Source organism: Acinonyx jubatus, chromosome C1 (genome assembly GCF_027475565.1).
Source record: "Acinonyx jubatus isolate Ajub_Pintada_27869175 chromosome C1, VMU_Ajub_asm_v1.0, whole genome shotgun sequence".
Lineage (NCBI taxonomy): Eukaryota > Metazoa > Chordata > Mammalia > Carnivora > Felidae > Acinonyx > Acinonyx jubatus.
Window position 1 is genome coordinate 212,919,124 of NC_069381.1, and position 24,415 is coordinate 212,943,538.

Sequence of the window (24,415 nt, forward strand, 5' to 3'; positions counted from 1 at the left end):
GTCCAGCTTCAAGAGTGAGTGCTTGTCCCAAAGGCTTCCTTCCACGCGTGTCACTACGGCTGCTCCGAGTGACCCCTCTTCCTGCCACTGAGGCTTCGGGCAACGCGTTTCTTGAACAGTTACTTTGCACCAGGTACCGCGCTGGTCGCTGGAGATGCGGCAAGAAACAGGACAGAATTCTTTGAAGAACTTCCTCTCTAAGGTCAGAGCATCCCGTAAGCAGACGCCAGTGTAAGGTGATGAGCATGAAGTGGGGCACCTGCTGGTACTTGGACGCCCGCTCCGAGGGGCTGTGAGGGCTTCCTGGAGGACGCAGCCTGAGAGGCGAAGGATCAGAAAGGACTGGACGGGTAAAAATGGTTGGGGTGGAGGCAGACAGAGGAGGGAAGAAACCAAGGCAGGTGAGGGCAGGTGCAAGGACACAGAGCAGCAAAGAGAGGGGGTCTCAGCAGCCCCACTGGCCTGCGCTGGGCTCTCCTGCCTTTGAGGTTGTCCCCTGGGTTTTACTGTGTGTTCATAGTCAAGGACGCTTTGTCCTTGCTCAACTGGAGATCCCCCCAGGGACACACCTTCAAGTCTGTGACCCCCAGACTTAACGAACTCATTGGCCAACCTAATTAAGCAGCCCCTGTCCTCAGGGACTCAGGTGGACAGTGGCCTCCTGGGACCAGCCAGCCCTTCAGTCACCCCTGGAAAAGATAGACCCTGAACTTCGCAGCCCAGGGGTTTCTTGTCTCTGGGCCGATGGGGCTCAGTGGAGCTTCCTCTCCATTTGGAGCCTTCTAGAAAGGACCCTTAGTGTCCCACCTCTGAGCGAATGTCCAGTTCCTGGCACTGGCAAAACCATCCTTCCAGAAACTCCTGCTGGCCTCTGCTGGCCTCTTCGTTCCCTTCCTGCAAACTCAGTCAGTCAGGGATGTTTTCAGCTCCCATTTTAGAGCAAATGTTTCCTTTTCAGCCCTTGGGGCGCCTAAGTGGCTCGGTCGCTTGAGCGTCTGACTTTCGCTCAGGACATTTCATGGTTCATGAGTTCCAGCCCCGCACCGGGCTCTGTGCTGATAGTTCGGAGCCTGGAGCCTGCTTGGGATTCTGTGTCTCCCTCCGTGCCCCTCCCCTGTTCGCATTCTGTCTCTCTCTTTCTCAAAAATATACATTAAAGACTTCAGCCCCGTGTTGTCTATTCCATGTAAGGTTCATTTTAAGAAAACGTTCTTAAAAGCACACACTGGCCCACGCTGGGCTGCATGATTCCTGCCTGTGCACCTTACAGCTGTTGCATCAGATCCCACAGTGAGCCCCGAGTGTGAGTTTTCACCTGCTTATCCTGAGATCTGGGACTCGTGGAGCATCGGTTTCCTTGACCGCAGAATCAAGACGGCATTCGTTATGTCTTGGGTTGTTTGGAGAATTAAATTCAGAATAGCACATGAAAAACTCGTAGCACAGTACTTGGCACATAGCATAGCACTTGGCTGAGATTATTATAAATATTATTATTGTATCTTTGAAAAAAGATCATGAACATTTATAACATCTTTTTTTTTATATGATGTAGAGTTTGTTGTTGTTGTTTTTTTTTAAACCAGAATTTAAAGAGTCGTTATACTCTGGTCTCTATGGAGCTCAGTTTTCTATGAGAAGTCCAATCTGGTTGTCTCAGTGTTACCACTCAGGGTCAGCATTCTTTCAGTGAAAACTGTGACTTTTCTCTAGCATTTTGACTAGAGGTTCATTTCTGGCCCTGGGTGTTCACCAACAGATTCCATTGGTTCCCGGCCACATTTAATAGGATGGCCCACCCGGGGCACCTCGGTGGCTCAGTCGGTTGAGCATCCAACTCTCGATGTGGGTTCAGGTCATAATCTCACCGTTCACGGGATCGAGCCCCGAGTTCACACTCAGCACAGAGCCTGCTTGGGATTCTCTCTCTCCTCTCTCTCCGCCCCACCCCACTCGCTCTCTCTTTCTCTCTTTCAAAATCGGCCGATAAAGAAACATTTTTGAAAAAGAGGAGGCCCGGCCCCACGCTCTCCTCAAGCCCCAGCACACCTCAGCGACACGTGACCGTCACTTTCCTCCTTAGAGAAAGACACCAACACCTGCAGATGAGTAAAACAAAACCACCACCTGCTTGTTCTAGAGTTCTACGCGTGTAATCCCCGTGAGTCTCTCCGAAACAAATAGGACAGCTTTGATCTTACGGACACACAATGAGACTAGGAGAGAAAGAGTCATGGCGGGGGAGGGGGGCACACGGCGGGAAGGGGGCGATTCGGCTGGGCCGCCTCGACGCTACCACCCTCCGTCGAGACGCTGGCCGTGCGATGCTGTGTCAGACTCTCAGGTCACAAGGATTCCTCCTTCCCTGCAAAGCAGCCCTGAGCTGCAGGTCCAGCAGGGCGCACACACCCTCTCTGCTCTAGCTGACTCCACCCTCCGGCCCATCCCTGGGGGTGCCGGGGGGGGGGGTTCCGCGGGGGACACTTGACCTAGGCTGGGCCAGATTTCCACCCCGGGGAATTTAAAGGGGAACCCGTTTTCGTCAGTCAGGTAGCGTATGAGCGAGGTCAACCTTGTGAGAGCCGCGAGCGGAGCCGGCCCCCCCATCGCGTGGGCCACAGAGGCAAAGGACAGCTGTCCGCAGAAAGGCAGGGCCCGAGAAGGGACAGGGAACAGCGGTGGAGACAGTCCTACAGCCTCTGAGTCCTACACCGCCTCTCTCTGCTCTTGGCTGCAGGGGACGCTCCAGAAGCCGTATGGTGTGGCCCACTTTGACTCAATGCGTCCAAATTTTACCTCCGCTGTTTGCAACTTAAGAATCTCACATTTCGCCCCTGACCCACCTCCACCGTATTTCTGTTGCTTCTAATTTAAGAATCTTATAAGCCAAGACAGTCTGTTGGTCCCACACGATTTGCATGCTCAAATCTCAAGACGGTCCATGAGGACGTTTTATTTTTTTTATTTTTCTAACAAATACCCTTTTAAGGTATTATTTTTTTTAATGTTTATTTATTTATTTTGAGAGGGGGCAGAGACAGAGCGAAGGAGAGACAGAGAGAGAGAAAGGGGGAGAGAGGGAATCCCAAGTAGGCTCTGCGCTGTCACTGTAGAGCCCCATGTGGGGCTCGAACTCACAACCCCATGAGCTCATGACCTAAGCTGAAATCTCCGGATCTGGAGAACCCGGAGGCCTGCAGGGTTGGGTTTTTTTTTTCTGTTGTTTGCCTGATTTTCTGTTTGTTTGGTTTTCACTCGTGCCGAAGGCACCACCAAGAACACGAGAACGTAAATCTTTAATTCTTATCTAAGTCCGTAGGATTGCTATGTAATTTTCTGCGAATGTGTACCTTGTTTGAAAACAACAGTGAGACCATAGTCTGTGAGTTCGAGCCCTGCGTCGGGCTCTGTGCCGACAGCTCGGAGCCTGGAGCCAGCTTCGGATTCTGTGTCTCCCTCTCTCTCTGCTCCTCCCTGTTCATGCTCTGTCTCTCTCTGTCTCAAAAATAAATAAAAACATTTAAAAAAAATTTTTTTTAAATAAAACAACAGTGAGACCAGACCGTGGAAGTACAATCCCTCCCTCCTGTGGTCCTTCTTGCCATCCACGATCAGGGTCAAGGTCGCAGAGGGGAGAGGAGCAAGGCCTCTCCTCTAGGAGGGCCAGCAGAGGCAGACTGTGTGGCACAGAGAACCCCTACCTTCCATGACGGAGATCACCTTTCTCAGGAGGCCAGCTTTTCAGGAGGCGTTGATGCGGGTCCGGGAAAAGTAACAGGAATGGCATTCTGTGCTCAGAGGCGTCACCAGGCACTCTTGAGGCTGATGAGACTGCTGCTGCCGGTTCAGCCCAGCATCCGCCCTCTCTGTCAGCATTAATGGGAGCCGAAGATGGGAGGAAAAGAGAGACGCAAAGGAAGCCGGGGGGGGGGGGGGGGGGAGGCGATGGAAGACTGGAGGGGAGGGGGGCAAGAAGACAGAAGGGGGGTGGAGGGAGGCCTACACTGCCCACCAGGCTCTTTGCACACCCAAGGAGGTGCTAGCCTCTCCCTGGAGCCTGGGGAGCAAAGCCAATGTCTCTCCCTCCTTCCGTCCTTCCTTTCTTTCCATCCTTCCTTCCTTTCCTGCCTCTTCCCTTCCCCACACTCTTCCTCCGTGTCTCCCCCCTCCTCTCTCTTTCCCTCCTCCCTTTGTCCTTCCTTCCTTCCTTCTTCCTTCCTTCCTTCCTCCCTCCCTTCCTTCTTTCCTCCATCCCTTCTTCCTTCCTTCTTCCCTTCCTCCTTCCTTCCTCCTATCCTTCCTTCCTTCCTTCCTCCTTTCCTTTCCTTTCTCTTTGTTCTTCCTTCTTTCCTCCTTCCTTCCTCCCTCCCTCCCTCCTTTCCTTTCCCTTCCTTCTTCCTTCCATCCTTTTTCCTTTCCTTTCCTTCCTTCCTCCTTCCTCCCTCCTTTCTTTCCTTCCTTCCTCCTTCCTCCCTCCCTCCCTCCCTTCCTTCTTCCTCCCTTCCTTTCCTTCCTTTCCTTTCCTTTACCTTTCTTTCTCCTCCCTCCTTCCCTTTCTTCCTTCTCCTTTCCTTTCTTCTTCCTTCCTTCCTCTTTCCTTTTCTCTTTCCTTTCCTTCCTTCCGCCCTCCCTTCCTTTTTTCCTTCCTTCCTCCTATCCTTCCTTCCTTCCTTCCTTTCCTTTCCCTTCTTTCTTCCTTCCTCCCTTTTTTCCTTCCTTCTTCCTCCCTCCCTCCCTTCCTTCCTTTTCTTTCCTTTCCCTTCCTTCCTCCTTCCTTTTCTTTCCTTTCCTTTTCCTTCCTTCCTTCCTTCCTTCCTTGCAATTTTTCTTTCTTCAGAGCCTCAAGGGAGAGTTGGTAATTCTTCATCCTTAAGGAATTATGACAAGGTTTTAGGAGCTCTCGGAATGTGCCACGTCTCAGAAGCACAAATAATTTATTTTCTATTTTCCAAACAAAGCAATAATTAGATCACTCCAGATAACTAATATCATGTTTTCGGAAGCCCTGAGTAGATGTTAAGCTAATATTTGTACAGTTGACCTTAAAAATGTGACAGTTAAGAAGCTCTTGGAGGGATGCCCAGAAAGCCACCGATTACTGCAGGATTTAGCAACACCGTGTGAAAAAAAAACTTTCACAATTCTTTTAAAAATACATTTACGGTGTCGTAAGCCACTACGCTAGAGTAACTGGGGAATTATTGTTTGACAGCATAATTACATTTTAATTGTACAGCAATTATGTGTTCAATAGGAATGGAGGGGAAATCCTGCCGCTGCCATGAAACACAGACTTCATGGTTCATACACGCGAGGTGGCCATTCGCGTCCTTTCGTTGGGTCCCAGCTTTTACAAAGATGGCGAGGATTCTCTCAAAGACATTTGGGCACGCACATTTCCCAAAGAAACAGCCAGTGTCTGTCGAAAACCCAGCTAGAGGCTATTTGACAAAATGTCCCAAGACCTATTTAGGAAAATATTCCCAGTTGTGCAATCAGCTTCCAGGGGACAATGAAGGCCACAGAGAAAAAAAAGGAGCATTTTGCAGGGGGCTGGGGCGGGCGCAGGAGCCCCATCCAAGAATCTCCTCGGAAGGTCCCATTTGGAACTGGCCTGGTCTCCTTTCTTTCTGCTCTGAATGGGAAGCAGTTCAGGCTAGAAGACCACAACCAGCACTAACGAGCAGCGAAGTGGCCCTTAATCCCGAAGATCTGTGTGTTATTCCCCCCCCCCCCCCCCGCCACCCCCGGCCCCCCCACCCCACCCCTCCCGCCTCCCGCCTCCCGCCTCCTGCCTCCCGCCTCCCGCCTCCCTCACTTAACAGATCTGCTGTCTGGGCTCTGAGGACGGGAAAACTACATATCTCCCTCGCTGTAAATCATTTCCCCAAACACCAGCTTCCTAGAACACTAGGTTTGTCCCCATTGTCATCTGTAACCGTTTAGTGATGCACACTGTGTCTAAAAAGGTAGTTGCGGCACTTGAACAACTTGGCAGTTACCTGGAAAACCGAGTCTGTTTGAAAACGGATCTGGGTAGGAGCGCCTGGGGGGCTCAGCCGGTTAAGCGTTGTTGGCCTTCGGCTCAGGTCATGATCTCACGGTTCGTGGGTTCAAGCCCTGCGTCGGGCTCTGTGCCGACAGCTCAGAGCCTGGAGCCCGCTTGGGATTCTGTGTCTCCCTCTCTCTCTCTCTCTCTCTCTCTGCCCCTCCGCTGCTTGGGTGCTCTGTCTCTCTCAAAAATAAATAACTGAAGAAAAAAGAAATTGCATGTGGGCAGTTCTATGACACATTCAGTACTCACCGATCTATTATCTTGAAGGGCGGAGAAGGAAGTCATTCTGGACCTGAAGGCAGGGCCAAACTGAACCGGCTCAAGGAGAGGCAAGGGAGAGGAAAGGACTCAGCAGAGCGGGACGTAGGTGAACTTGACCTGGTGATTGCAGGAAGCCCGGAAAGGCAGACGGGAAAGACCTTCCTAGCGGAGCGCTGGAAAAAGCTTAATAAACCAGCTGCCTGGGGGAAAAGGTTTGCCAACCTCTGTGGCATCCATCCCCCACCGTGGCCGACTGCAAGCCCTCGGCGGGACTGAATTCACGCTTGCGAAGAATGCACAGCGCCTGCATTCTCAACCCTCCTTCCCTCTGTCTCTTCTTCTCGGTCTCTCTCTCTCTCTCCCTCTCTGCTGGATCGTTTGAAAGTTAAAGACTTTATGTCCCCCTGAACATTTCGGATCACGCTGGGTGATAGGTTTTAAAGATGCTCATCAAGCGGAGTAAAGACTGGCCATTCCTTTGTGGCGTCCCAGAATCTAACACCTGCACCCGCATTTCAGGAACGGAGCGCTCAGCGCATCCTGGGCGCAAGCAGAACCGGAAGTGCCGGTGCTTCACCGGAAATGCCTGTTCTTCTCATCCCCAGCGCTCCTCGCATCCTCTCTTTCCCAGCATTCCTCGCAGTAGGGTGTGATCATGTGACCAGGCTCCACCAATGGGGCCTACGGCCCATCCGTGGACTCGGAAGTTGGGAGTTGGTGAGGCCGGAAGCAGCGCTGCGGACCCTCGATGTGGGGGTGGACCCAGCTGCCTCGCGGGCCCAGGTTGGCCGTGGCCATCTGCCGTGTGGGGTCCTCAGCAGCGGTGGCGGCTGTGGTCTCCGAGCCGTCGGGCGTCTCTGCGCCCCGTTTCCCATTCCGGTTCTGGGGGACGCCCCATTCCCTGTCCCCGGACGCTTTTCTGCTCAGTAGCCAGAGCTGCCCCACAGCCCCGACCCCGGATCTGCAGAGATCTCACGCCCACCACACTCTGAGCAATGCGGGGCCGCTTACGGCGAAAGCGAAGTTGGGGCTGGAACCTTCTCTTCATCCCCACTTAGTGGAAAATGGGGTCTGGACATCATGTGGGGGCGGGGAGGGCAAAGCTGTCTCTAGAGGCAGGCAGCTCGGCCCCCTTATCCTACTGGAGCTGCGGGACCGGAGGGTGCCCCTCACGCTGGGCCTCGGTTTCTGTGGGTCTAGTGGGTCTCGTGCACCGGATCGTCGTGGAAAGAGGAGGTGGTGGCGGAAGCTGGAGCGCAGCGAGGCTCAGCAGCTGGGGCCCCTGTTCTTCGGATGTTCCTGCTGTTCCTGCTGTTCCTGCTTTTCCTGCTGTTCCTGCTGTTCCTGCGCGTCCTGCTTTATAGGCACAGTAGCCTCGCCATCACTCAACCTTGTTGGGAGACCATCAGTATTTTTATCCTCTAACACGACCGTATTTTACAAAGGCAGTTTTCGAGATTTTGTGATCTTCAAGGACCCCCCCCAAAAGTCTGCTCATGTTCTCCCGGTGTCTGTGGGACCCAGTGAGGAGCACCGTCTTCAGAGTTAACCAGACCTGCTGTGGAGGCTGAGAGGCTATCACCAGACGTATCTTAAACCTTCCTTCCGCCTGCCCTTCGCCGGGGATGGAAACAACTGTGTGTGTGTGTGTATGTGTGTGGTCAATTGTGCCCATCGTGAGGATAAAGCTCTGAGGCTCTGAGTGGTTACGTGACCAGCGGCTTTTACGCGGCAGAGCCAGAGTTGATCCTGGACCTTGGGGCTCCCTGGTTTGGAACTTGGTGCCATTTTGCCGATGGCAGCAAACTATTAGGACATACCCAGACCCTGTGTGTAGGAGCTGGGGAGGGGCCGTGGGGGAAGGGGGCTTCCTCACGCACAGAGAATGGGGATCGTAAACTGGTGCATTTTTTTGAAAAGTGATTAGGTAATATGCCGGTGGCACCTTGAGAATATTCCCAATCTTTGTCTAATTCCGCTTCCAGGAATCTGTCAAGGGGACTCCCATCAGACATGCACTAAAGGCTTCAAACTCAAGGTTGTTTATTTCAGCTTTATCTATAAAAGCAGAAGTGGGAAACATAAATAAGTCAAAGGGTGGAAATGATTGAGAAATGATAACTCATCCCTTTATGCGGTCATCAAAATCTGTTTCCAGGGGCACGTGAAATTGCTCATGAGGGCAATGTTAAGTGAGAAAAAAAGGCATAGAAGTATAGTCAGCCTATCAATTATGTGTATTTGTATATTTATGTTTAATACATATTTATAATTATATACATATGTATGATTAACACAAAGATGTTAGAATGATTCTATATGGCCAGAGAGATCATTGCTGATTTATAGTATTTTCCAATAACTCGACAATGAGGTTTTGTCAGAGGATCGACGGAATGCTGCAGTGTGTTTTATTTTACATGTGTATTTTTATTTTCCCCCCGCTTTGTTGAGATACAGTTGACAGACATACGGCATTGTATATGCATGCGGTGCATAACGTGATGATTTGATACACGAACTGGAAAATGATTGCCACAGAAGCTTTGTGAACACCTACATCACCTCACATAACTACTATTTTTGGGGGGGGGGTGGTCATGAGAACACTGAAGATCCAGTCTCGTAGCAACTTCAAGTACATATCCGGGATCGTGAACTGCAGCCAGCACGCCGCACCTGTGAGCCCAGAACTTACCTTCTAACTGGAAGTTTATACCCTTTGACCGGTGTCTTCCCCACCCCCACCCCCCAGGACCTGGAGATCTGCATTCTGCTCCATTCTAGGGCTCGTTTGTGTAGGAAAATAAGAACGTGTATAGCAATGGACCTGGCTCCCCATATTAAAAAGGAGAGGTTCCGGTAAGATTAGATTAAGAGCCAAAAAACAAACAGCCGACAGACCCACGAGAAGATGACGAGAGGTGATGAGAGGGAGACAGCGGGAAAGCAAAGCGAAGGCAGACGTCTAATATTGACATAAAGTGGAGATCTATTAAGAAAGTGCATTGTGGAAAAGCTCGTCATTTTTAATGAGTGCAGGGGAGTATGGGGGCTCCAGTCTCTCTTTGCACCATTTTCTTTGTACTTAATGGCAGAAGTACCACCAGCAACCCCAGGGGGTAGCCGTGGAATGGATAGACTATACGTGAAAGCACTCATGCGATAATGTGCCTTGGGAGTTGCTCAGTAAATTTCCCTTTTATTGCATGTGCTGAACAGCGTGGCAACCAAATATGCAAAGGGAAATTTATTAGATGTTCAAGGGAGTAGACAGAAGTGCAGCTATCAGATGAGACGGTAACTCACCGTTGTCCAAATTGAGACAATAGCGACCACCTCGGAGGGTTGTCGGGGGATCACGAGAGATACTGAAGGGTTTCGTAACCTGTAAAGCAGCATAACAGTATTAGTTGTTTTCAAGATGCAAAATAATATTTACGGGAAATGATTGCATTTTTCCCAAGGTCATAAAGAAATTCTCAATAAATTTTGAAGTGGAAATCTTGCAGTCCACGTTTATGACCCCAATATAATATCTAATATTGGCCATTTGTATTTAAACCAGAGAAACTCCATTCCCTCCAACGTATTTAAGTGTTCTCCTGATTAATACTTATGTATCAAAAATGAAATAAAGTTAATAGTAACTGAGTTGGAAAATAAAACACTATGTATTGAAATCAAATTATAGATTATAATAATAAATCAAACCATGCCTTAAAAAGGGTAACGTAATATTAGATTTTGAATGCAGGATTAACTTACGAACTCGGATGTAATTTTTAAAATCACAAAACAGACATTCCAAAAGTTTAGTAATAAAAAAAAATGCTTAAATTATATAAATGAGGGCAGGTTGAGATAAGAATATTCCCAGAAAATATCTAAACTCCATAAAGAGGTCATGAAAATTAAATAAAAACAATTAAAGGTCTGGGGCACCTGGGTGGCTCAGTCGGTTAAGCATCTGACTTCAGCTCAGGTCATGAGCTCACGATTTGTGGGTTCGAGCCCCACGTCGGGCTCTGTGCTGACAGCTCAGAGCCTGGAGCCTGCTTCGGATTCTGTGTCTCCCTCTCCGCCTCTCCCCTGTTCACCCTCTGTCTCTCAAAAATAAATATTAAAAAAAATATTTACTGTTTAAGAACTCAAAGGTCCAACAGGCAAGCAGACAAAGGGCTTTAACCCGCAGTGCATCCTTCATTATGAGCTTGGTATAATAGATGGAAAGGTAAATAAGAACACGTAATTAAGTACCAATCTATTTTTCCAAGATGCTGGGCGTATTTCTAAGCACTGACCTACTAATTCTCGTCAATCACAGCAACCCTCTGCGGTAGATAGTGCCGTTCTCATTTCACAGATGGGGAAATGAATCCCAGGGAGATGGAATGATTCACCCACAGTCACTCCACCGGGATGTGGCAAAGTCAAGATTCAAGCCCAGGTGGGGGGGTTCTCTCCCTCGGTCGCGGTACTACATCACCAAGGTCAAGGCCACAGAAGGTGTGTGGGTGAAGATTTGGATGCAGCAAGATTTATCGTGTGGTTGGAACGCAGGAGCCACCAACGAGGCGGCAGGGCTGAAATCCGTTATAGCCACCGAGGAACTGACACCGTCCTTAAATTTGTAATTAAACCAACTGAGAGCAGCCTGAAAGATGGGATCAATGACAAGAACTTCAACTGGTCGGCTGTGTTTGCAGTGATGGGGAAAACCGTGTGCCCGTAAGCCAGCATGGGGAGGGGGCCTGGAGGGTGAAAACAGAGGACACAGCTGTAAATTGTCACACGACGTCAGGCAACAGCATTAATTAGAGGGGAAATTTCACCAGCATCCGAGAACCCATTGTCTTGCCCGGATACAGTGTCGTCTCTTCCTGGGGCACAGCAGGTCCCTTCTGCTCCTGGCGGCTGCCTGCACTCCACCCTTCCGTCTTCCCACCTCCTTTGGGGGGCCTTCCCAGACCCAACCTGACTCTGGGAGTCCTGGGTCTCCACCGCAGCCTGCTTCTCCCCACTTTGCGAGGCCAGCTCCTCTCCCTGCCTGCAGCCCCCAGACCCTTGAGGGTGCGGCCAGGTAGCCCCAGCTTCCGCTGCCGAGCCTGGCCCCGGGGATACCTGCCGAAGAACTCAGATATCTGGGTACTGTGGAGGAAGCTCTAACAGCTTCATCAGAAAGTGCAAATTTTCCCTCCGAGAACGCTTTGAAATAAGAAATTTGACCCAGAATTTCATATTGTGAGTTAGGCATTCCGGGGCCCCATCAGTGGGAGGGGTGCTAGGTGATCCTGCACCCTGAAAGGGAATGTGGGACCATACATGCTGCTAAGCTGAGACGTCAGATAATTAGTCTTTAAGTCCAAGAGCCCACTGTAATAACACATCTTTTAAAACTTGCGCATTTTTCTTTTTTTTTTTCCTTGCAAACTTGCATGTTTTGCCAAATAGTGATTCTCAGTGCAAAACGCTTTGATGAGAATTTGTGCCATCTTTAAAATGGGCCTGGGCGGGGGGGGGGGGGGGGGGGGCTTAGTGGCTCCAGTCGGTTAAGCGTCCAACTTTAATCAGGTCATAATCCCAGGGTCTTGGGATCGTGCCCCACAGGTGGCTCTGCAAGGACGGTGCATGGAGCATGCTTGGGATTCTCTCTCCCTCTCTCTCTGTCCCTCCCCTGCTCGTTCTCTCCCTTCCTCTCTCTCTCAGTAAGTAAACTTAAAAAAAAAGAAAGAAAAGAAAAAACGGGCCTGGGAAGTAAGGTCATTATTTGTCCCATTTACCTATGCAGGGTGGATTTACTGCAGCGGGTGATGTATTTTCCCACAGTTTTCTAGCCAAAAAAGGCCACCTCTGGAGGACACACTGAACTACATGTAGGAAAAGCATTTAAAAGTGAATTCATGGGGCGCCTGGGTGGCTCAGTCGGTTAAGCGTCCGACCGGCTCAGGTCGTGATCTCACGGTCTGTGAGTTCGAGCCCCGCGTCAGGCTCTGTGCTGACAGCTCAGAGCCTGGAGCCTGCTTCGGATTCTGTGCCTCCCTCTCTCTGCCTCTCCCCTGCTCATACTCTGTCTCTCTCTGTCTCTCAAAAATAAATAATGTAAAAACAAAAATTTTTTTAAGTGGATTAAGTGCCTACTGAGATTGCTGCAGCTTTTCTGCAGTAATAACAGAATCAGCAGTGGCTCACACTTGCAGGGGCACAGTGTCAATTGCAAAGCTTTGTAGGTTTCAGCTCAGTTTCTACACCCTCCCTGTGAAGTTTCTAGGGTTGCATCGGCCTCACTTGACCGGGCTGGGCTGTACAGAAGCTGAGAGGTTGAGAGAGTCCACTAACAGCAGGGAGCCTTCTGCGGGTCCCCTGCGACCTCCCTCCTCCCCTCTCCCAGTGGCACCTTCAGAGGGGCGCGTGCGTTGAGATGCTAATTGTATATACACAGGAAATAAAGCTGAGGGAATTTAAGTAACACTATGAAGATTGCACAGCCAGTGAAGGGAAAAACCGGGGCTTGGACGCAGCAGTTCTGGTTCTGAACCCACAACCAGGGTGGTCCCCAGTTCAGCAGCGACAGCAGCCCTGAGGAACTTGTCGGAGATGCGGATGCCTGGTGGATTCTGCATTTGAACCCCTGGGGTGGAGTCCAGCAATCTGTGTTTTTGCCAGCCCTGGGCGCATATGCATACACATACACATACCTGGGCACGTGCACACACACATGCACACACACACACACACACGCACACGTGTGTGCACGTACATGCACACAGCTGCTGACTGCTGGGGCGGGGGCTCAAATCCGGGTGTTCTGACCCCTAATCCCTACCCTACCAGCTGTTGTCAGTCCCTCCCCAACACTGAATCATTTGGAGGGCTTAAAAGCAACTCATTCACAACAGAAACAAAGAGAAGATGGAGAAACAAACGAAACACACTGTGTGGACCCCACCCCAGAGCCACGAGATCGGGCCCTGGGGGTGGTGCCAGGCACCGCCTTCATCTGAAATTCCCCAGATGCCACACAGCTGTTTCCACAGGCTCTCTGATCATCTTTGGCAATCGGTTGATATCCCAGAGCCAGGCCCTGAAAAGTGGGTTGGGAAAGTCTGTGTGGGTGGGAGACGGGCGGGGATGCTCTTGGTGTCGGGGTCCCACAGGGTGAGCCTTCACCGTCGGGGGACCGCCTGGGCCGTATCTTTGGGGAAACTCCGCGTTTGTGTTGGAGCCCTAACCTGAGCGGTAAGAGTTCCTCTCCGGCTGCTCTGGGCAAAGAGTAATTTCTCCTGATGTCCTCTGGGGAGGTGGCCGGGGTCACGTGGGTGGCCAGCCTGGAGTCTGAGCGCCCTGCAGGAAAACCGTGCCGCGGGGCCTTTGGGGCTGTAGGGGAAGCAGGATTGCCTCCCTCGTGTCCCTGGCACAGGTTCCCCTGCTCCCCTCCCTTCTTTCATGCTGTCTTTGTGGGTCTATATCCTTTTGTTCATGTTTATTTGAAAGAGAGAGAGAGAGAGGTTGAGCAGGGGAGGGCCAGAGAGAGAGGGAGACACAGAATGTGAAGCAGGCTCCAGGCTCTGAGCTGTCAGCACAGAGCCGGACGCGGGGCTTGAACTCACAAACTGTGAGATCATGACCTGAGCCGAAGTCAGACGTTGAAACGACTGAGCCACCCAGGTGCCCCAAGCCTGCCACTTCTAACCGGAAGCCTGTACAGAATTCCCAGCGGGGTCCTCCTTTATCCCAGGTGGGTGTGCAGACACACTACCCCCACCCCCACTCTAAAAAAATAGCCAACTCTCATCGTTATATACTTACTGGCTTCTCCCCTCCCACCGGGCCTTTGCACATGCTCCTCCCACTGCCAGAAATACCCTTCCCTTTGCCTTCTGCCTGCTAAATCTTTTCTTCCCTCCATAGTTCAGTCCACGCACTGTCCCCAGACTGGAGACTTCCCTGCAGCACGTGGCCTGTGTCTGCAGCGTGTTGTAGTGTAGTGAACGTCTGTCGTCGCAAGGCCAGAAGACTTTCTCGTTGTGCGCACTGTCGCATCTATCCCTTCCACTCGATAAGTATTTTCCGAAAGAACCAATGAATGAGTGGACGCGTGGAAGCTCGAAAGCATTGAAATGTTGGCAATAGCACGAGCCTGATGTGAACTGGCCTCACAGGCTGGTGACGCGGGAATATGTCACAACTCCTGCCCTGACCCACAGTCCAAACCCGAAGGCAAACTAAACCAGGCTTTTACTAAGAATGGCTCTAAGACCAGAAACACCCAGGTAATTAACACCGCCCCCTTACACACCCCTTATTACTACCTTTCAGCTTCCAATGTTCAGAGTCCCATGCAAAGCAGAGACTTCGGTCACCTGCATCTGGTTCTTTCTTTCTTTCTTTCTTTCTTTCTTTCTTTCTTTCTCTCTTTCTTTCTTTCTTTTGATGTCTGTTTATTTTTGAGAGAGAGAGACGGACAGGCAGGCAGAGCATGAGCGAGGGAGGGGCAGAGAGAGAGAGAGGGAGACACAGGATCCGAAGCAGACTCCAGGCTCCGAGCTGTCAGCACAGAGCCCGACGCGGGGCTCGAACTCACCAACTGCAATTTTATGACCCGAGCCCATGTCAGACGCCCAACCGACTGAGCCGCCCCGGTGCCCCCATGGTTCTTTCTTATACTTCTCCACAATAATCTGCTTGCATAACATGTTAGGGTCACAGGAAAAAGGAAACCAAATCCATGGGGTGTGGGAGAGTGGATTTTTGTGGAAGCATTAGGAACATTCAGTAAAATCCATAAAAAAAAAAACAAAAAACAAAAAACAAAGCTGCAGATATCCCGGACGGAAAAAGACTGCCACTGGCAGCGATGGGTCTTTGGGTGGTTGAACACGGTCTCTGAGCTGAATTCCCTTGAACCAGCAGCCTGTCTAGGAAGAGTGGATGCAGTCGATGGCGGTGGCCTGTCCTGTAACACAGCTGTTCAGGCTTCCTCCAGCTGACATGATGTCAAGCGAGCACAGCTCGGGACAAGACCCATACTGCCAGTCTCCCTCCAGGCTGCTGCCCCTGCCTAAGCCCCCACATGGGCTTTCAAATCAGGACCTCGTCCTGACAAAGGCTCCCTCTTCTACTTGGCAACTGAAAGCAGGCTGCACCAGAATCCAGAAACCGGGCATTTCATACCAGCACAACCACTAGTTTGCGGGATGGGAAAAATCCATTCGTGTCTCTTTACACGATGATGAAAAAGTGGGACTGGAGGAACGTTAATTCCTTCTAATTCTGATCTTCTGTGCTTCTCTTATGCGTTCTGAACCTCAGTGTCCTTTCTTCACATAGGATGACCTCATGGCTCGTTTGATCACGAGTCACAGGGGGGGAGGTGCCCGGGAGAGAAGAGAGAAGCGGAAGAGCCAGCTGTCCCCTGAATCACATGACATATTGATGGAGATTAGAGAAACAGAACACCGTAGATTTTAGAGGGGGGAAATCTATCTAGAACACGTTGATAGGAAAATCGAGAGGCTATAAGGAATGTGTATAGGCCACATACTGCTGCATAACAAATGACCCCAAAGCTTAGTGGTTTGAGACGCTTCCCTTCTCCTGGTTTCTGTAGGTCGGAAATCTGAGCCCGGCCATGTGGGGTCTTCCTGCCTTCTGCTCAGGGTGCCTGACGGGCAGGAATCCAGGCACCGGCCAGGTGTTAGCAGCTACCAGCAGACTGGGGAAGGGTCAGCTTCCAAGAGCACGTGGTTGTTGGAAGGATTCAGGTCCTCTCTGGCTGTCCCTGGGGGGTGGCCCTCAGTTCCCACTGCACCTCTGCAACGTGACAGCATGCGTCATCAGCGTGTGCAGCCTGGAGAGGGCTGGAGGGTCCACCAGCAGAATGGAGGTCACCGTTTCACGTAACCTAATTATGAAGGTGCCATCCCCCTGCCCTGGGCCACGTGCTGTTGGTCAGAAGCAAGTCTCCAGATGCCGCCCTCTAAGGGGGTGGAAGATGCCATTCCTCTGCCCTTCTGGGAATGGAGTCTCCCGGGGACTGGCAGGCCTGGCCAGGGGCCAGCACAGGCATCAAGAGGCCACTAGTGCTGTGTTAGTGTCCAGGGGCCCCCCTAACAAAGCACCACGAGCTGAGTGGCTTCACAACAGGAATTTAGCGTCGCACAGTTCCGAGCCCCGAAGTCCAAGATCACGGTGTTGACGGGGCTGGTTCTTTCTGAGGCTGTGAGGGGGCATCTGGTCCAAGCCCCTCATGGCCTCGGGTATCCTTGACTTGTAGACACATCCTCCCCGTGTCTTCAGGTCAGCTGCCCTTTGTACGCATCTGTCTCCGGGTCCACATTCCCCCTTTTTATAAGGACACCAGCCACCATTAGAGCCCATCCCAATGACCTCGTCTTAACTTAATCATCCGCAAAGCCCCTATTTCCAAATAAGCTCATAGTGCTGGGGGCTCAAGGTGCTGGGGGCTGGGCTTCAACATCTACTTCGGGGACACGATTCAACAGAAGGCAAGTCCTAAGACAAATATTATCTTTCTCACATGAGCCATACTTGGCTAGGGCTTTGGCTTTTGAAAACTAGGCTATGGTTTTGTTTTGTTTTTCCCCAAACACGGAATCGTTTTTACTAAGCTGGAGTGAAATTTCACACAACGCAGAATTAACCATTTAATCATTCGGTGAGATCGAGTACCTTCACCGTCTTGTGAGACCACCACCTCGATCGAGTTCCGACACGTTTCATCACCCCAAAAGGGATTAAATAACCGTTTAAATAACGATTAAATAATCGTTCCCAGTTCCCCTTGCCCCCAGCCCCCGGCAACCGCCAATCTGGGCTTTAGCTCTCTGCGGGTTATTTTAACTGGCCCGTCACTGTACTCTTTCCCCGAGTGTCCCAGACAGACTCACAGCACTGTCACAGGCACTGTTGTAGTCACAGAATCCTCCATATAAATAGAACCAACAGGAGGTATATATATGGTGGGGGGAGGGGAGAGGGAGAGGGAATTTTATTTTAAAGAATTGCTTCCCATGATTGTGGAATCGTGGTGAGTCTCAAATCTGATGGGTCTCTGATGGTTCCAGCAGACAAACTCACAGAAGCACTACCGTTCAGGTCCAAAGGCCACCTACTGGCAGAATCAGTCTTTGTCCTACTAAGGCCTTCAACTGATTGGATGAGGCCCACCCACGTTTATGGAGGGCAATCTGTTTTATTCAAAGCCCATCAACTTAAACGTAAACCTCATCCAAAAACACACCCACACAGAAGCAAGCAGAATACTGTGTGACCAACTCTCTGGGCATCATGGCCCAGCCAGGCTGACACATAAAATTCACCGCCATGACTATGACTCATCGCTTCCTTTTTAAAAGTGAGGAGACTGAGTCACGGAGAAGTTATGTCACCAGCCCCTGGGGAGATGGGGTGCTGTGTGAGCCCGGACAGTCTGGCTCCGTGGTCCACACTCCACCCCGTGCCCCACCGCCTGTCCCACACCTGACTTAAGTTCACCACAGAGATGTGCTTCTGCTGAGACCACAGAGCCCTCCCTGCACCAGCAGGGATGCACTGGTGAAGGTGACAGCCTCCCTGTGGGTCCCTCCACCCTCCACCCTCCTGCTCTCTCTCCCCACCCCTCCCTTCCCCTTGGCCCCCTGCTTGTCTCCAGGCTGCTGGGAGGCAGGGAGCTTGTAGGAACTCCTCCGGAAGTAGCTCAACGTCTCCATCAAGGACGTTTCTGGATTTTACCCGCCCTAACAGTTATTTCTTACAAGGGCACTGTAGTCACCTCCTTCCCTGCCTTTCTGGTGTCGTTCCGCCTCCTCCCGTCCCCCGTGCTCCACACTTTACCACAGGGCCCCCGTGGCTCACACGCTCCCCTGCCTATCTCTGCACTTACTAGCCTCAGAATTTGCCATGGGATTTGCTAATCTAAACCTGCGTTAATCTTCTGGGCTTCTGCAAATTGCCGTGAGAGAAGCAGATTGCAGGCCACACATTCAGGTGTGCAGGAAAATGGCTTTCACTTCCTGAGGGTGACAGCACTGGGGCCATGCCAGGGGCCTGAGGACCGCGGCCCTGGGGCAAGCCGACGTCCTATCGGTCATCCTCACTGTGCCCTGTACCTGTCCGGGCCTCGGGTGTCCTCTCTGCCAAACTCTGGCTCAGCACCCTTGCGCCCTGTGCACCCTAACGGCCCGCCCTCTGAAGTCGGCCAGGTCTGGGCCACCAACGCGAGCCCAGCCCCACCTCCCAGCTAGCTAGCGGCCCGGAGACCTCCACATCCCTTCTCTCCAGGCTCCTGGAATGGTCCCTGGTCAGGACGGTCCTCTCCCCACACTTCCCCAGAGGCACACGGTGCCACTTCACGTGAGGACGCCTACCCTCAACTTCCAGAACTGCCGAGGGGTCTGGAAACCAGAGCCTTGCCCCAAACCTGGTCTGAGGTCCTGAGGCCACACGGCTGCCTCCGCCTGGAAGGGACAAGTGGGGAGGGAGGAGGGGCAGGGAGAACAGCCTCAGTTTCCATCTCTAAAAGTTGTTCTGCCACATTGAAGAATGCTCTTCCAGAACTTTCTCGGGATCACCTCAGAATGGCCTCTCGGGAGAAGGATTTACATGGGACGCACTGCTGTGACATGAATCCGGTTTCCCAAAGCCCCGGCTTCTCCCTTTGGGAGTGACCACGAGGTGCCTGTCACGGGCAGTGGGTGCGGGCCACGGGCCTCCTCTGTGGGCCGGTGGGTCCCACACCTGGCAAACTATCAGCAGGATGAAGGAAAGAAGCTGAACCTGGATTTCACTGAATCCAGCTTCCTGTTATGGATGAAGTCAAGGGCCTCGAGAACGAAATGATGTGTCCAGGCCAGCGGGTCCCTGAAGGGCTCTCGGTGGCCGGTGCCCGACCCCCTTCCAAAGCCACCGGGACCCACGGAGCTGTGTGCACGCCCACCGGTGATAAGCAGCCGCAGGGAAATCATGCCGAAGGAACGAACTGTCACTTTTCCGGGCGCCTGACCGCAGAAGTTCCAGAAGGATCTTTCCAGACGTGGCTCTAAGCATTTCACAACACACAGTGCTTTTCAAAGATAGATTTCACACACTGCCAGTCCTTGAGGAGATCATCGTGGGTTTTCAGAGCAAGAGGAAAGGGGATGGCTGAACATTTCTGCCGTCTTTGAAAAAAAACCACAAAAACCACAGCAGGAACAAATGTGACAGAAGAAGGCTTCCCGCCAGACATGGGGTTGGGGGGGGGGACGAGACCCCCTCCTTCCACAACTGAGCCGGAGACCGGCCCTCCACCGGAAGTGAAGGATGCCTCTCAGGAGGACAGGCCGTTCCCACGGTCACAAAGCACGCTCATTTTCCAAGAGACAAATGGGGTGACCCTCTAGCCTTCAGCCTGCGTAATAATGCAACTGGGTATTTATGAGATGTTGCGACAAAGGATAATTAAAAATGGGAACACAGTTAAATACAATGGCTTCTTAAGAGCCGGACGCTTGGCTTTGACAACAGGCCCATGACAACAAGAAATGGCATTGATGTACTGAACACTGGACAGAGAGTTTGTGTCTTTGCGTTGCTTTTTAGATTACATTTCGTCTTGTAGGAGACCTAAAACATCTCAGAAGCCACCAATTGACTTCTAGCTCCTTCTCGGGCTGGTTTCAGGGGGGCAGCCACCCCATCCCAGCTGAGATTTTAGCTGCTGTGAAGAGAGACCCCACCTCACAATCCTGGTGGCCGTGCAGCACCAGCCAGGGTGTTTTTGAGAAATGGTTTGCAAAGCAGGTTCAGAGAAACTAGAAATAAGCACAAAGATTCACTTTAGGAGCCACATCTTTTGGACGTAGCGCCATGACCAAGAGAGGCTGAGGGGACACTTTGCATGGACACTCCTAATTATTTCCTTCTTTCCTTTTTCTCATATCAGTGGCAAGTATAATTGCTAAAAGGCTCTGGGATATAAAGATAAGGGTTCAGGTTTGTTGTTGTTGTTTTTTTTTTAATTTACATCCAAGTTAGTCTTCATACAGTGCAACAATGATTTCAGGAATAGATTTCTTAATGGCCCTCACCCGTTTCGCCCATGCCCCTCCCACAACCCCTCTAGTAACCCTCTGTTTGTCCTCCGTATTGAAAAGTCTCTTAGGTTTTGTCCCCCTCCCTGTTTTTATAGTATTTTGGCTTCCCTTCCCTTATGTTCTTCTGTATTGTATCTTAAATTCTTCATAGGAGTGAAGTCATCTGATTTTTGTCTTTCTCTGACTGACTAGTTTCACTTAGCATAATACCCTCCGGTTCCATCCACGTAGTTGCCAATGGCAAGATTTCATTCTTCTTGATTGCCGAATAATACTCCATTGTGTATATATACCACACCGTCTTTATCCATTCATCCATCGATGGACATTTGGGCTCTTTCCCTGCTTTGACTATTGTTGATAGTGCAGCTATAAATATGGGGGTGCATGTGTCCCTTCGAAACAGCACACCTGTATCCCATGGATAAATGCCTAGTAGTGCAATTGCTGGGTCGTAGGGTAGTTCTATTTTCAACTTTTTGAGGAAGCTCCATACTGTTTTCCAGAGTGGCAAGGGTGCATCTTTAAAAAAAAAAAAAAAAAAAAGACCGTCGTGGAGCTCCTGGGTGGCTCAGACAGTCAGACAGCATCCAATTTCGGCTCAGGCCATGATCTCGCAGTTTATGGGTTCAAGCCCTACCTTGGGCTCTGTACTGACAGCTCAGAGCCTGGAACCTGCTTCGGATTCCGTGTCTCCCTCTCTCTCCGCCCTTCCCCTGCTCACATTCTGCCTGTCTCTCTCTCTCAAAAATAAATAAACATTACTTATCGCCCACTGGGGGCCCGACAGGAACGTAGAACAGTAACAGCATAAATGACCGTTGTTAAGACAATTTCAAGAGCATTTTTTCCAGATCGGACTATAAACCCATCCTAAAGACCCCCCTTCCGAGCATGGGCTTAATGCTGCCACCCTGGAAAAGAATAAAATAAAATGAGTTTAGATGGTTCACCCAATTGCACGTCTGAGTCTCTGCTGAAGGAAAAATGCCACCCAACTCAGCCATTCAACGTAGCTGGAGAATCAGCTTCCGACAGCAACGTAGAACGGTAACAGATTAAAGAAGGAAATGCCTTCTTGGTAGCCTTCGTGGTTATCTCAACTGACAGAGAAAAAGTATTTTGTCCTACTCAGTAGCTAATAATGAAAAAAAAAAAGTCCCTAGCAAACTGAGGGAAGAGGTGGGCTTCCGTCTTGTGACAGAGTTTTATACCAACCACCTGCAATCAATGCTCCGTGACTGGTGGAGAAGCTTTACTGTTTAGAGCAGCAGACAGACGGGGGCATTCGAAAGTGAATGCCCCCTGATGGAGAGACTTTAGACACATTCCTTTTAAGATTAGTGACAAGATAAGAAGGCCCATTATTGCTGGGAATGCTCACGGTACTGTCGGAAGTCCTGGCCACTGGTGAAAGGAAAGAAAATTAATAAAGGGAATAAGAAGTAAGAGGAAGAGATAAAACCATCGTCATTTACAGAGGGGACAATGATTTACCTGGAAAAGCTGATCGGCTCCACAAAATAGTAAAGCTAAAAACTATTATTCATCAAGTTTGAGGTCCTGAGATCAATCTCTGGCAGTATTTCTTGGGCGCCTGGGTGGCTCAGTTGGCTAAGCGACCGGCTTCGGCTCGGGTCATGATCTCACGGTTCATGAGTTCGAGCCCCGCGTCGGGCTCTGCATTGGCAGTGCTGAGCCTGCTTTGGATCTTCTGCTTCCTCTCTCTCTCTCTGCCCCTCTCCAGCTCCCTCTCTGTCTCCCAAAAATAAATAAACATTTAAAAAAATAGCATTTCTCTGCATCAGCAATAACAACAAAATGTGTCATTAAAGTAATTACCCTCCCACAAGAGCAACACTTTCTTAAGTAGTTAGAAATTTAGAAATTAGCTTAATTTAATTTTTTATTATTTTTTTTAGTTTATTTACTTAGTTTGAGAGAGAGAAAGAGAGCAGTCTCCACACTATCAACGTGGAGCCCCGATGCGGGGCTCAAATTCACGAACTCTGAGATCATGATCTGAGCCAAAATCAAGAGTTGGACATTCACCCAACTGAGCCACACAGGCGCCTCGAGAAATTAGCTTAATTTAGAAATGAGCTTAACGAGTAACATAGAAGATTTCTGTCGTGGAGCCTCTGAATCATGATGAACGTCCTAGATGAGCTGAATACATGCAGAAGCCACACATTAAGGGAGAGATGGTTGAATATTATGAAGATGCCAGTTATCACTTAGCTATTACATAAATGCAATACAACCCCAATCAAAACTTCAGTCCAATCCAATTTTTTTAGAAACTCGGAAACTTACTAAAAATTCTGTGAAGACATAAAAGGCCACCAACATGTAAGTCAACCTTACAAACAAAGAAACAGAGGATTTCCCTCACCAGATATTAAGACATACTTCAAGGTCACAGGAAAGCAGCATCAGCCCAAGAATAGTCAAACACAGAAGAGACAAGAGAGAGCTCAGGAAACAGCCCCTTGTGGGAATTTAAAGCTCATTAATGCACATGTCCGAGAAGAAAGAGCAAATCAGTTAACAGACTTCTTGGGAAAACTGGCTCACTCTATGAACAAGAATCAGATTGGATGCCTACACCAAACCACATCTGAAAGTGGACTCTCCTTGGGTTGAAAACCAACTGTGACAGGTAAAATTATAAAGTAACTAGAAGAAGATGTAGTAGAATGTTTTTGGGACTTGGGTTAGGAGAGCATCTGTGAAACAAAACTCCAGAGGGGAAGTTACATGGCAAAGGTAATAAATTTCTGGGCACTAAACGTAAAGATTTCTGTGCGAGGAAGGATACAACGGACGAAGTTATTAGATCACAGAATTGTAGTGTCTAAAACTGACAAGGGCTGGACATTTACAAATTCTTACAAATCTACCAGGAAAACAGGGCCATAAACAACAGAACGGCAAAAGGATATGAACAAATTGCTTTCTTTTTTTTAATGTTTATGTTTTATTTTCGAGAGAGAAAGCACGCAAGCAGGGGAGGGGCAGAGAGAGAGGGCGACAGAGGATCCCAAGCAGGCTCCGTGCTGTCAGCATAGAGCCCATCATGGGGCTCGAACTCACAAACCATGAGATCATGACGGGAGCCGAAGTCGGACGCTCAACCAACTGAGCCACCCAGGCGCCCCTCAAAAACACTTCTTAGTGAAAACTAAGAAGCACAATGAAATATATATGAGCTACACATCATATTTACTATCTCACTTGTGACATTTTATATTAGAATTTACACATATTAAAGTTACATAGATTACCTATCATTTACGTACGTTTAAACAAATTAAAACACACTCCCAGAGTTTATTTTCTGCCATGTTTTGATTAGATTGTTTTAGGCCAAGCATCCCATTTAGTAAGACTAACAACGTTGAGCAAAACATAGAAAATATTTGTGTGAGGGAGGATCCAGAGAAAGAACGTCACCAAAGAGGGACCCCAGCATTCAGGTTACATTTGCTTTTTTCCAAAAGGATAGACTGAGGGACCCCCCCCTTTTTCAGTAAGAGCTCTCAGTGGTCTCTCCTGCCTTTGTCTGGAGGGTAAAATGGGTGTGTGGACACAGCAACAGGGAGGGGCTTTTATGAACACACCAAGCTTTCATGGGGCGCTGAAGACCGCATCCCAGCGAGAAAGGTGAACAGGAAACAGACCAGCCCACACGAGGACTGACAGCCAGCAACGCGCTCCAACCAGCAGAGGTGACAGGTGACCAAGTGACCTGAAGCCCAGCGAACTTCCAGAAGCAACAAACAAACAAACAAAACATCCTCTCCGTTGGGAGACCAAACCCTTCACATCATTAACAGCTTAAGGATACCAGTTACCTTTCCCTGAGTACAAGTCCGCCTACCATCTTCTCTCCCAGAGCTCGTTAATCTGAAAATATCTTTTTTTTTTTTTTTTGTCTTTGCTCTTTGGGGTTATTTATCGTATGTGAACAGAGTACACTTACACTGTTACACCGTGTCCT

At 50.0% G+C, this 24,415-nt stretch overlaps 1 long non-coding RNA gene across 1 annotated transcript; it reads right to left on the bottom strand.

Annotated features, from left to right (window-relative positions):
* Positions 1-3,054: 3,054 nt before the first annotated feature.
* On the bottom strand, positions 3,055-7,092 carry LOC128314157 (uncharacterized). The gene is made up of 3 exons (XR_008295654.1): positions 6,305-7,092; positions 3,702-3,866; positions 3,055-3,495 (listed from the first exon to the last, which is right to left on the bottom strand). It is a non-coding gene; the product is annotated as an uncharacterized LOC128314157 (long non-coding RNA).
* Between the last annotated feature and the right edge of the window lie 17,323 nt (positions 7,093-24,415).